Source organism: Vicia villosa, linkage group LG2, assembly GCF_029867415.1.
Source record: "Vicia villosa cultivar HV-30 ecotype Madison, WI linkage group LG2, Vvil1.0, whole genome shotgun sequence".
Lineage (NCBI taxonomy): Eukaryota > Viridiplantae > Streptophyta > Magnoliopsida > Fabales > Fabaceae > Vicia > Vicia villosa.
Window position 1 is genome coordinate 193673361 of NC_081181.1, and position 13732 is coordinate 193687092.

At 36.5% G+C, this 13732-nt stretch overlaps 1 long non-coding RNA gene across 2 annotated transcripts; it reads left to right on the plus strand.

The window, feature by feature from the left end:
- Nucleotides 1-3650: 3650 nt before the first annotated feature.
- LOC131647794 (uncharacterized) lies at nucleotides 3651-7131 on the plus strand. 2 transcript variants are annotated; one of them, XR_009297963.1, is made up of 4 exons: nucleotides 3651-4076; nucleotides 4196-4270; nucleotides 5769-5831; nucleotides 6778-7131. It is a non-coding gene; the product is annotated as an uncharacterized LOC131647794 (long non-coding RNA). The 2 variants fall into 2 exon arrangements; XR_009297962.1 differs by lacking the exon at nucleotides 5769-5831.
- Nucleotides 7132-13732: the final 6601 nt, after the last annotated feature.

Sequence of the window (13732 nt, forward strand, 5' to 3'; positions counted from 1 at the left end):
TCCTTGAGATGTGTTTATTGTGCCACTTCTTTGTTCTTTCTTTGTAAATCTTAGCATTCTCGTAAGCATCCAATCTAATTTCTTCCAACTCGTTGATATCCAATAGCCTTCTTTCGCCTGCGGCGGTGTAACTTAGGTTTAAGGTTTTTATTGCCTAATAGGCTTTATGCTCTAGTTCTACCGGTAGATGACAAGATTTACCGTATATTAATTTGAAGGGCGTGGTTCCTATTGGTGTCTTGTAGGCGGTTCTATACGCCCATAGTGCTTCGTGTAACTTAGTTGACCAATCCTTCCTAGATGTGGCAACAGTCCTTTCAAGTATTTACTTGATTTGTCTATTCGAGACTTCAACTTGTCCACTCGTTTGTGGGTGGTAAGGTGTTGCTACACGGTGTTAGACTCCATATTTCACTAAGAGTTTTTCGAAAATTCTAGATATGAAGTGGGATCCTCCGTCGCTAATGACTAATCTTGGTACACCAAATCTTGGAAAGATTATATTTTTGAATAGCTTAATAACTACTTATGCATCGTTTGTGGGTGAGGCTACAACTTTTATCCATTTAGATACGTAATCGACTGCGACAAGTATGTAATTATTACCAAAGGACGATGGGAAAGGTCCCATAAAATTGATTCCCCACACATCAAAGATTTCTACTTCTAAAATGCCCTTTTGTGGCATCTCATCTCGCCTAGATATGTTTCCAGTGCGCTGACATCGGTCCCAGTTTCTAACAGCGATATGGACATCCTTCCACAGGTTGGGCCAAAAGAGACCAGCTTGCAGAATCTTAGCGCATGTCTTTGATGTGCTTGCATGCCCACCATAGGGGGCATCATGGCAATGATGTATTATGCTTTCTATTTCTTCTTCCGAAACACATCGGCGGAATATCCCATCAGTACCTCTCTTGAATAGCAAGGGTTCATCCCAATAATAATGTTTAAGATCATGGAAGAACTTCTTCTTTTGTTGGTAAGTCATGTCAGGCGGAAGCACTCTCGCCTCTAGGTAGTTGACGAAATCAGCATACCATGGCAGAGTGGTTCCGGTGCTTAATGTCTTAACGGTTTGCGCTTTAGGTTGTTCCAATGTGTCGCTTTCGGATTCTAAATGTGCTATTAAGCGTTCATAAGGGAAATCATCGTTGATTGGTGTTTCTTCTGTCTTAATACCTTCCATCCTATATAAATGGGCGGCTACAACGTTTTCGGTCCCCTTTTTATCTTTGATTTCCAAATCAAATTCTTTTAGTAGTAGGATCCACCTTAATAGTCTAGGTTTTGCATCTTGTTTAGCTATTAGATACCTAATGGCTGCATGGTCAGTGTAAACTATTATATTTGCTCCTATCAGATAGGAACGAAACTTATCTAACGCGAAGACCACGGTCAGGAGTTCCTTTTCGGTTGTGGCGTAATTCATTTGCGCAGGGTCTAAGGTCCTGCTTGCATAGTATGTTGCGTGGAGTTTCTTATCTATTCTTTGGCCTAAGACAGCTCCTACAACATAGTCGCTTGCATCACACATAATTTCAAATGGTAAATTCCAGTCGGGTGGTTGCATTATGGGTGCGGATATCAGGGCTGTCTTTAGTACTTCAAAGGCTTCTAGACATTCATCGTTGAAGTTAAACTCAACGTCTTTCATTAGGAGGCTAGTCAGAGGTTTAGAGATCTTAGAAAAGTCCTTTATGAATCTTCTGTAGAAACCTGTGTGTCCTAAGAAGCTCTGTATCTCTCTAACTGTTTTTGGGGGTTGGAGATTTTCTATTACTTCGATCTTTGCTTTATCGACTTCGGTCCCTCTTTCGGAAACTACATATCCAAGTACAATCCCTTGTTTAACCATAAAGTGACACTTTTCCCAGTTTTAGGACGAGGTTAACTTATACACGTTTGTCCAATACTTTTTCTAGATTTGAGAGACATCCTTCGAAATCTTCCCTACACACAGAGAAGTCGTCCATAAAGACTTCCATGATGTTGTCTATATAATCAGCGAAAATTGACATCATGCATCTCTGAAATGTCGCAGGGGCGTTGCATAATCTGAAAGGCATGCGTCTATAAGCGAATGTTCCATAAGGGCACGTGAAGGTTGTTTTCTCTTGGTCGTCAGGGTGAATTGGGATTTGAAAGAATCCTGAGTAACCATCCAGGTAACAGTAATAGGAATGTTTTGCTAAGTGTTCGAGCATTTGGTCAATAAATGGAAGAGGGAAATGGTCTTTCCTTGTGGCTTTGTTTAACTTACGATAGTCAATACACATCCTTGCTCCAGTCACCTTTCTTTCGGCTATAGATTCGCCTGACTTATTTACGGTAACTGTTATGCCTCCCTTCTTTGGTACACAATGGACCGGACTTACCCACTGACTATCAGAGGTTGGATATATAATTCCAGCATTCAGAAGTTTGGTAACTTCATCTTTAACTATTGTGCTCAGGATAGGGTTAATCCTTCGTTGATGCTCCCTAGAGGTTTTGCAATCTTCTTCCAACATGATGCGATGCATACATATGGAAGGACTTATTCCCTTCAGATCAGCAATGTTGTATCCTAACGCAGATGGATACTTCCTTAATACTTGTAATATCTTCTCAGTCTCTGTGGCTCCTAGCTCTGCGTTGACTATTACTGGTCTTTTGAGCTCATCGTCTAGATATTCATACCTAAGAGTCTTGGGTAGTGGTTTAAGGTCCAAGGCTGGTTTCTTTGGGCAAGGCATAGGGTTGGGTGTTAAAGCTAAGCAACTATTTTGAATGTGCATAGAAAATCTCTTGAAAGTTTAATTGTATGCATCTATTTCAATTCAAATTCAAAGACATGCATATTTTTTTCAAATCTAATAACAAATTCAGGACCATACCTTGGTATCATCAACGAAGATATTGAAGTCATGTTGGTGGAGATAATGAAAAAAGCTGTGAGCTGAAGACATGTGAAGAAAACGAAATTGTAGTCTTTCATTGCTTGTGATGGAAAACTTCTTCTACTTTGACTTGTGCGAGTGTTTGGTTGAAGAGTTTGTATTTAGAATTAAATGAAGTTGGAGATATATAGCTAAATGATGTAGTAATTGCATGGTGTCATGTATATGTTTTATAGCAATTCACAAGAGTACAATGAGTTTGGAAGATTGTAAGAATATGGAAAATAAATAGTAACTATATATATAAAAAAAATGAAATGCAATACATGAATAAAAATGAAAAAATGGGTAAAATGAGTTTTGCATATTGTAAGAAAAGGGAAAGAAAATGGAAAATGATAAGGAACTATAAAAAAAAAATATGAAAAGCAATAATTGAATAAACACTACAAGAAAATTTAAATTTAGATACCAAAATCTTGCTACATATTTATGCTCTAGCTAATTACACGTGCTTAAACCACAAACAAAATTTTCATAGCCATTAGTTACATTTTAAAAATGATTTAACTAATTATATTTTCAATTTTGTTATAAAAAATTATTTGTTCAGTTTAACACTTAAAAGAAAAATTGTGAGAGAATTTAAATAAAAACAACAAAAGTCTTTTGTCATTAGTTTTTTTTGTTAAGGACACTTTTGTCATTGAAAAAATATAAACGAAAAAATCTCAGATCTAGGTATCTTTCCCATTGGAAACGCTCAGTCTCTTTTTCTCTTTGAGCTCAATTCCTCTCGGTCTCAAACGATCTCTCTCGGCTTCAGAAGATTCGTATCTTTCTCCGACGGCCAATAAGTAATAAAGAAGAGTTGTTGGTGGTGAATGACGGTGCTTGTTCTTTTAAAAATAACTGCTTATTCGGATAACCTCGTCGCATGTACTTCGGAGCTCCGATAGTCGGAATCAGGATTGACTCCTCATTGTAGATTTGATTGTGTCGTGCATCCTTGGTTGATTTTGGTTTTAACGGTGGCGTTTGTAGTTATTGGCGATGGGGAAAATGAACCGGACTGGAAATGGAGGGTTTGGAAGCACGGAGATGGAATGCATTAGAAGTCACCATAATCAGGAGCCAGGGGAGAATCAGTGCGCTTCTAAACTTGTTAAGCATATCAGAGCTCGTGTTCCTCTTGTAATCAATCATACTCTATTTCTAATTCTCTGATCTATACAATCCCTTTTCAATTTTTATTTGTTCTAAATAATTGAGAGTGTGTCTAACATTATCGATAATTCGGATATGGTTTTTAGGTTTCCTGTTTCAGCTGTGTCTCGAGAGACAATCTCCATGATAACAAGTGAGGCAGTTCGTCGATGAAGGTGAAGGTGTGAAATCTCCAATTTATATATATCTCAGTCAGTTTTCATTTGTTATATTGATTGGTTTGATTTATGTTCAATCCGTTTAGTTTATTGAATCTGTGTGAAATATCCAATTGATGTTTAGTTTATTGATTCTGTGTTTGATGATTTCTGAATGCGTTCTGCTTTGTTTAGACCGTTCAAAAAATTATGATGAATGATGATTTTGTTGTTGTTTGAAAAGGAAATTTAGCTTCCGAACTTTAGAAGTATTTAATATTTTTGAAGGAATAGAAAAATGTAACTTATTTGGAAGATTATAAGTAGTGCTTATTCATATAGTATTTAATATGAACCTCATTAAGAATAAAATAAAATAAAAAAGTATATGAACCTCATTAATGGTGCAACAGATTTGGACTAGTTGGAACTAAGCGTTTATCAACACCATACCGTGGATCGATCTCGGTGAGTCCAGTGGTGGTGATTCTGATCCTGATGCCGATGATGATGATGGTGGTTGTGATAGTTGATAAATGGAGTGAAATCAAATCCAGTTGCTAAGATTTTCCTATTTTTCGAAACTGGAAACTTGTGGTTTCCACTAATACTAGATGTGAAACTGAAAAACATATGAAAGAGTATGAAGAATAGGAATAGCCAGGTTATAAAAGTAAGTAGATGAAAGAGTGTGAAGAATAGGAATAACCAATTCGTCAAACTTTGATTTTATATATATTGGTATTATCACTAGAATTAAAACAGGTCAATAAACTTATGAATATAGGGGTACTTAGATACGAGTATAAATTGTAATATGAAATCAAAATATAAAGTGCGGAAATGTGAATATATTCACATATTTTCTTCTGTGTTTATGGTTAAAATACTTCTCATCCTGAAAGCACGTTATTGAAGCATGATGCATAGTAGTCGGCATAAACTTTAAAGAGAGAAAATAGTTTTGAGATTAGTTTGACTCTGATTTTTTTAAAAAATTTTAATTGGAAATTGACCGACGCTTCATTTTAAACAAAGAATCCAAGAGTTGTGTCTTGATTATTTTATTTATTTATTAAAAGAAAAACCAACATTGGAACATTCAAATTCTTGTGAACCATGATAGTCAAAAGGAAACGGATTATGTGAATTGTTTTTCTTTTCGATAGATCACATCATTTTAAAATTTGATCTCTTGCAAATTATATAGAACCTTTCATAAGAAAATCATAAAACTTAAGAAAATACATGTTGATCAAACAAATATAGTATCAAACCTAAATTATGGGATTATCAATTTAGATATGGCCACAAGGTACTCTGCACACTAGTCTGCAGTATAGAGAATTAAATTGCATCAAAGCTTTGATGTGATGCTTTTAGAAGTTCTGATATAACTACATTGGATATTATAGCATATCACTATCATACATTGTAGTCTTACCTTTCTGATGGGTTTTTCTGTCTTGTTTTTTTGATAATCGTCCCTTGCTTAATATCTAAAATTGAAATTTAAATGCAGATTTTTTCTTCATTGAATCAGTAGAACATTTTCAGACCTACCAATTTTAGCTTTGGTTGATTGGTACAATTTCTTGCCCTTGTTCTGAATTACAACTTTATTCTATAATGATAAACATACACTACTTTTTCCTTTTCACTTTAAGTATATTATTGGGTATGGCGCTGCCTTTAGCACATGATTCTGAATTAAGTATTTTTGTAATGTGCTATTTAATGTTATTACTGATTCAAAACAATATAATACCCTTCAAAGAATGTAGTGAGACAGATTTTTGAATTGGATTGACTATTTTTAGTCATGTTACTCTTAAGATGGGCAATCAACAAATATGATTCTTTATAAGTATTTGCATATACATGTGTTCATTCACTATAAGGTATATCTTCATGTGTGGATTATTTACCATGCCACAAAATCAATCTGGTTGTATGTAACATGTAACTTCATTGATGGACCATATGAAATTTTATAGCACTAGATGACAATTTTAGTAAGTTAGTTTTTCACTCATGTTTCTTTTCTCTCTATAATTGGTTGATATAACCGGTGATACAATTTTGTAACCTTATTGATCCATTTCACCACTAATTTTTATTTGGCTTTAAAGATGTACTAATTATGATAATTTCATGCTACTTTCTATTGGAGTGTTGATGCTTCTTGTACAACGACTCAGTTCATATTAGCCTTTTACTTATTTTTATTTGAAGCTTTTTTTTCTTGAAATTTAAATAATTTTTATTTCTCAGTTGTCAAGAATAGTCAGAACTAAATACAAAAGCAAGGGCTGATTGGGACTGGTGAATATTATGCATAGAATGATTGGTACTGAGTAGTAGCCATTAGTTCTAATTTTGGTCCTTGATATATTTGAAAATCAATGCAGCTTAAAATCATAGTTGAAAGTATGTCCACTCTTTATGTGAATACATATTATGCTCATAGGATTAGCTTAATTGACAAATTTGTTGCTTCTAACGTCTTACTTGATGTTTCTACATATCAGGTTATGTGCTGATTTGGACAAATGGCTCTCGAGGAACTCAACTCATGATGTGTTTTTATGATACAAGTGTTCATAGTTGCTTGCAATGTGCTCTAAGCTTTAATGTCAAAGTGCATGGATGGGTTGAATATAACTTTTGACGCATCAGAATGGATTAGTCAATGAAGATATTGTTAGACGCTGGCCTAAGGATCTAGAGGGGGGTGAATAGATCTCACAGAGTTTTTCGGAATTATTTCGAATTAAAGCGAAAGCGGTTCTGAATCGACTTGCGTCTATTCCGGACCGTTATTGCAAGGGTCGTATATGTGACAAAACCACAAGATAATTGAGATTAACGATGAAGTGATATGTTATCGAAGCAATACGTTTCACAACTGGAAATCGATTAACTTCTAAATTGATAAACTTTGGTTTGCAATGCAGTGATAATGGAATAAGCAAAAAGACAAACACTTGGTGATAATGTTCAAATTGATGATGATTCAAGATGTGGTGAATTGTGATGTTTATGCAGAATCTTAATTCAAAATTTTAACACTTGAATCGTTAATCAATTTTGCAATTATGACCAAATATGAACAGAACGTAAATGAAAAGATAAAAGCGACAAGAACACGATATTTGTTCAGGCAGTTCGTCGATCGTCCTCGTTACGACTACGTCTGCCCCCAATTCCAAATTGAAATTGGGAAATCTTCCATTAATGTTGAAAGCAGTTTATACAAAGAAGAAAGCAAAGTGATAAACAATAAACCAAATTTGTCGATCCTTTGAATCTTCTTTCCCCTTAATCTTGAGCCAGATCAAGGTGTCCCAAGAGCTTCACTTGATCCCTTTTCTGCAGTGTCTTGAATTGCCTTGAACCCTTGTTCTTCAATCTTCACACTCAGATGGATCCTTGATGAAACCTCTTGATAAAAACCCCCAAGAATCACCTATCTTGGAGGACAAAACCCTCGGATTTTATTCACCAAAAACCCCACAAATCTTCACCCACTAGGAATCTTCAATTCCGTTCCATGGACGTTATCGATCTCGAATGCTAACCCTCAACGCAAGAATGATTGTGTGTAATTGTGTTGGAGTCGTGTCGATGATCGAAGATGAGAAGCCTTTGTGTATCTTTCAGTTGTTGGTGTTGATGAATAATTAACACGGAATGATATATATAGTTGCTGGTATGTTGGAGCAGAGTAAACACATGATTTGGGAAGTTTTCAGCAAATAGGTTGACCTACTTTAGTGCTTAGGTCGACCTAACAGAAGCAAAGTTAATTGAGTTGAAATTGTCCCAGTTAGGTTGGCCTAAAATCTGTTAGGTTGACCTGCTGAAGGTTTAGGTCGACCTAAAGTCAGTTAGGTTAACCTGTTGAAGGTTTAGGTCGACCTAAAGTCAGTTGTTTCCAGTTAGGTCGACCTGTTGAAGGTTTAGGTCGACCTAAAGTCAGTTGAAATGCATTTTTGTGACTTTTCTTCACTTTAGGTCGGCCTAGGAGTGTGGGTAGGTCGACCTAACAGTGACATGTGTAAATCCCTTCAGTTTAGGTCGACCTAGGAAGGTGAGTGGGTCGACCTAACAGTGGCATGTTTGTATCTTCTTTGTTTGCCTTAATTTGAGTCGACCAAATGATGCACTGGGTAGGCCTAGTTGATGCAAGACCATATGTTGAGTAATTTGAGCTTTATCGGTTGACCTTGACACATGGTATGTCGACCTACATTGTCTTGGATAGCCAATGCTTGCTTTTCCTTGAGTCATTCACTTGTGCTTTTGTTGTTTGTTTACTTATGATGTTTTCCATGAATCGAAAACTCCTTGGTGAGTATAGGCTTTTACTTACATACTCCCCCTTTTTGATGATGGCAAACATTTGATTTAATGGCGAAAGCTCCCCCGTACTAAGCTCCCCCGTACTCATCTCCCCCGTACTCTCAACACATCTCCCCCTTTGACAACATCAAAAGATAGACAACAAGAGAATAGTAGAAGAGAGTAACATAATAATTTTAACAGAAAGATATCTTGCATAGCATAATAGTAAAACAGTAGAGCATAATATCTAAACATATTCAGAATACAGCCAAGCGAACAAAATATCCAAACAGAACAAAAAATCTTCAGTAGGTTGACTCAAAGGCATAGTAGGTCGACCAAAAATGCTTCAAATGCTTGAAATGCAATGGAGATACTTATGGATGTTGGATACAAGTTGATTCTACTTATTAGTATGCCCAAACATGGTATGCTATGAGTAATGATGATCAACATATACATGTAAATGAGACATATGGAGAAGCATATATGAAGTCACTATAAACATGTTAATTGATAGCATATTATAGTATCAATAATATTTTTGGAAGTGAACAACAAACATGTTACCACTTTAAGTATCTTGTCATCATTGCGTAGAGTGGAGTAGAATCCTCTTGTCAAAGTGGAACGATCTTTGATTTGATGATGAACTACCTTCATACTTTTTCATCTTTGACTAGGTTGCTATTTGTTGCCATAGGTGTGTCAATTTCCTTTGACTCACTCATTCCAAATCTTTTGAGCAGCTCTGTGCAGTATTTAGTTTGACTTACAAACGTTCCATGACTGAGTTGCTTGATTTGTAGGCCAAGGAAGAAATTTAGCTCACCCAAGAGACTCATCTCAAATTCACTCTGCATAAGCTTAGAAAATTCTTTGACAAGTTTTGCATTAGTCGACCCAAATATAATATCATCTACATAAACTTGGACTAAGAGTACATCTTTATCTTTTCTTTTAATAAAGAGAGTAGTATCAATTTTACCCCTAGAGTACCCTTGGCTAAGAAGAAATTTGCTCAAACGTTCGTACCAAGCCCGAGGGGCTTGTTTAAGACCGTATAGAGCACGTTTCAGCTTATAAACATGAGTTGGATGCATGTAATTCTCAAAGCCGGGTGGCTGAGCAACATAGACTTCTTCATTTATATAGCCATTTAGAAAGGCACTTTTAACATCTATTTGGAATAGTTTGAAGTCTTTTGAACAAGCATAGGCAAGTAAGAGGCGAATAGCTTCGAGACGTGCTACAGGAGCGTATGTCTCTTCATAATCAATATCTTCCTCTTGATTGTAACCTTGGGCAACTAATCTAGCTTTGTTTCTAGTAATAACGTCATTTTCATCAAGTTTGTTACGAAAAACCCATCTAGTGCCGATTACTTGATGATCTCCCAGATGAGGGACTAAGTCCCAAACATCATTCCGTTTAAATTGGTTTAATTCTTCTTGCATGGCCATTAGCCAATGCTCATCAAGTAATGCGTCCTTAGCGTTTTTCGGCTCAACTTGTGAAACGAAAGCAAAATGATGACAGAAGTTACTTATCTTTGAGCGTGTTGTAACGCCCTTTGAGATGTCTCCTATTATGTTGTCAATTGGATGGTCTTTCATATTTGTCCAGGCCTTAGGAAGTTCTTCATTGTTTGAGATGCTCTCTTTTTCATTTTCATCATGAGACTCATCTTTCTCTTTCTCAGCATCTTTCTTTACAATATTTTCATTCTCGTCTTCCTTATCTTTGACAATATCTTCAGTGGATGGACCTGCACCATTAAACGAAAGACCTTTCTCGACATATTTTGTATAAGATTCATCAAAAGACACGTGTACTAACTCTTCTACTATAAGTAATCTTTTATTATATATCTGATATGCTTTGCTAGATTGAGAGTAAAAAAATATGCCTTTGTCCAAGTTTTAGCATATAAATGTAGTTTACTCATACGCCATTAAACATGATGCCTCTTTTCTTAATATGTTCTATTGTGCAGCCACAATTTGTAAAAGTTACTTTGAAGTCTTTGTCGCACAATTGACTAATACTTAGGAGATTATGTTTAAGACCTTCTACTAGTAACACATCAATTATAGTTGTGGTAGACGGGTTACCTACACTTCCGTTACCAAGTATAGCTCCCCGATTGTTGTCTCCATATGTGACATACCCCTTTTTCTTTGCGTGGAACTCAACAAAGAGTGATATGTCTCCCGTCATGTGTCTTGAACATCCGCTATCAAGGAACCACAACCTTTCGGCAATGTCAAGACACTTTTCCTGCGAAATTAATTTAGAGTGGAAGGTCCCCAATCTTCATTGGGTCCTAGGTGGTGAGTACATAAATTGTTGCACTTAGGCAACCATTGAAATACTCCTTTAGGAACTAAAATCCTCCTAAATTTTCATTTTTCAATGGTATGTCCCTCTTTGCAACAATAGTGACAAGTAATATGATGAGAGTATGTTGTTTTGCTAGTTGATACTTTTGGTACAAAAGTGTATTTACTATATAAAGGAGTATACGATCTTTTGAACTTATTTGGATCAACCGCAAAAGTCACTCTTGGTTGTAGAGCCTTATCTAACTTGGCCTTTAGATCTCTTACTTCTTTTTGCCAAATATGACATGTCTCACAACCAAACCATGATGTAGGATCTATCTCAACTTTGTCCTTTTGAATATCTAGCATAGATTGTTTTAAAGCTTCCATGTCCTTTTCGGTCTTCTCAACTTTTGATTCAAGATATGAAAAAAATTTCTTATTTGAGGCCAGTTTGAAAGCTTCAATTGCATCTCTATGTAGTTCTTCAAAAGCTAATTTTAATTGAGCATGAGATACCTGTTAGAACAAGATTTGTTCTTATCAATTATCTTAGTTTTGATGATAACAATAATATGAATTTTGCTTAAGATAATATGGTACTCTAATCCAATGCAATTTCCCTTTCAGGAAATATATATAAAGAGTACGCATAATTCAGCGCTCAGAAGATGTGTCTCAAATGGTTCAGCATGCAACAATCAGAACATGGTCTGGCAAGACATCAGAAGATGGTCGAAGCAGAATCAGAACATGGGTCTATGGAAGCATCAGAAGAACATGAGATCAGAAGCACTGAAGATCAGAAGATGGTATCACGCTCAGAAGCACTTCAAGGTCAGAAGATCAGAAGATGCTGTGCACCAAGCTGTTTGACTCTGATGATATTCAAACGTCGTATTCACAAACATCAGATCAGAAGGAAGTACACGTGGCAGACTACGCTGACTGACAAAAGGAACGTTAAAGCTACTAAAGGCTACGTCAGTAGACACAGCGTGAACAAGGCTCGAGGTAGTTGACAAAAGCGTATAACATTAAATGCAAAGCTGTACGGAACACGCAAAGCATTAAATGCATTCAACGGTCATCTTCTCAACGCCTATAAATATGAAGTTCTGATGAGAAGCAAGGTTAACGATCCTGAACCAATACAATTCAAATTAACTTGCTGAAACGCTGTTCAAATCTAAACTCAGAATCTTCATCTTCATCAAAGCTCACTACATTGCTGTTGTAATATCTTAGTGAGATTAAGCTTAAATTGTAAGAGAAATATCACAGTTGTGATTATCGCTTTTAAGAAGCATTTGTAAACTCTTGAATAGATTACATTAAGTTGTAAGGAACTAGAGTGATCAGTTGATCAGTATACTCTAGGAAGTCTTAGCAGTTAGCTGAGCAGGAAGTCTTGGCAGTTGGCTGAGCAGGAAGTCTTAGCAGTTAGCTGAGCAGGAAGTCTTGGCAGTTGGCTGAGCAAAAAGTCTTAGGAGTGAACTAAGCAGTTGTTCCTGGAGTGATCAGGTTGTGATCAGAAGACTCTGGAAGACTTAGTTGCGGCTAAGTGGAAAACCATTGTAATCCGTGCGATTAGTGGATTAAATCCTCAGTTGAGGTAAATCATCTCTGCGGGGGTGGACTGGAGTAGCTTCGTTAACAGCGAACCAGGATAAAAATAATTGTGCATTTTATTTTTATCGCTCAAGTTTTTAAGTCACACTTATTCAATCCCCCCCTTTCTAAGTGTTTTTCTATCCTTCAATTGGCATCAGAGCGCCGGTTCTAAGGTGCAAGCACTTAACCGTGTTTAGAAAAGATTCAGGAAGAGAAAAACGCTTCATTTAAAAGATGGTTGATGAAAGTGAAAGGACTATACCTACACCTGCATCTACATCTGGCTCTGCTGAGCAATACAACGGTAACAATGGTTATACTAGACCGCCGGTATTTGATGGTGAAAACTTTGAATACTGGAAAGATAAACTGGAGAGTTACTTTCTGGGTCTAGATGGTGATCTATGGGATCTTCTGATGGATGGTTACAAACATCCAGTAAATGCCAGAGGCGTGAAGCTGTCAAGGCAAGAAATGAATGATGACCAAAAGAAGCTTTTCAGGAATCATCATAAATGTAGAACTGTTTTGCTGAATGCTATCTCTCATGCTGAGTATGAGAAGATATCTAACAGGGAAACGGCCTATGACATATATGAGTCCTTGAAAATGACTCATGAAGGAAATGCTCAAGTCAAGGAGACAAAAGCTCTTGCCTTAATCCAGAAGTATGAAGCCTTCAAGATGGAGGATGATGAAGACATTGAAAAGATGTTTTCGAGATTTCAAACTCTGACTGCTGGATTGAGAGTTCTTGACAAAGGATACACCAAGGCTGATCATGTAAAGAAGATCATCAGAAGCTTACCCAGAAGATGGGGTCCGATGGTGACTGCATTCAAGATTGCGAAGAATCTGAATGAAGTTTCTCTGGAAGAGCTTATCAGTGCCTTGAGAAGCCATGAGATTGAGCTGGACGCAAATGAGCCTCAAAAGAAAGGTAAGTCTATTGCATTAAAATCTAATATCAAGAAATGCACTAACGCTTTTCAGGCTAGAGAAGAAGATCCTGAAGAATCAGAATCTGAAGAAGAAGATGAACTGTCCATGATTTCCAGAAGGCTAAATCAACTCTGGAAGACCAAGCAAAGGAAGTTCAGAGGCTTCAGAAGTTCAAGGAAATTTGAACGTGGAGAATCTTCTGATGAAAGAAGATTTGACAAGAAGAAGGTCATGTGCTATGAATGCAATGAGCCTGGAC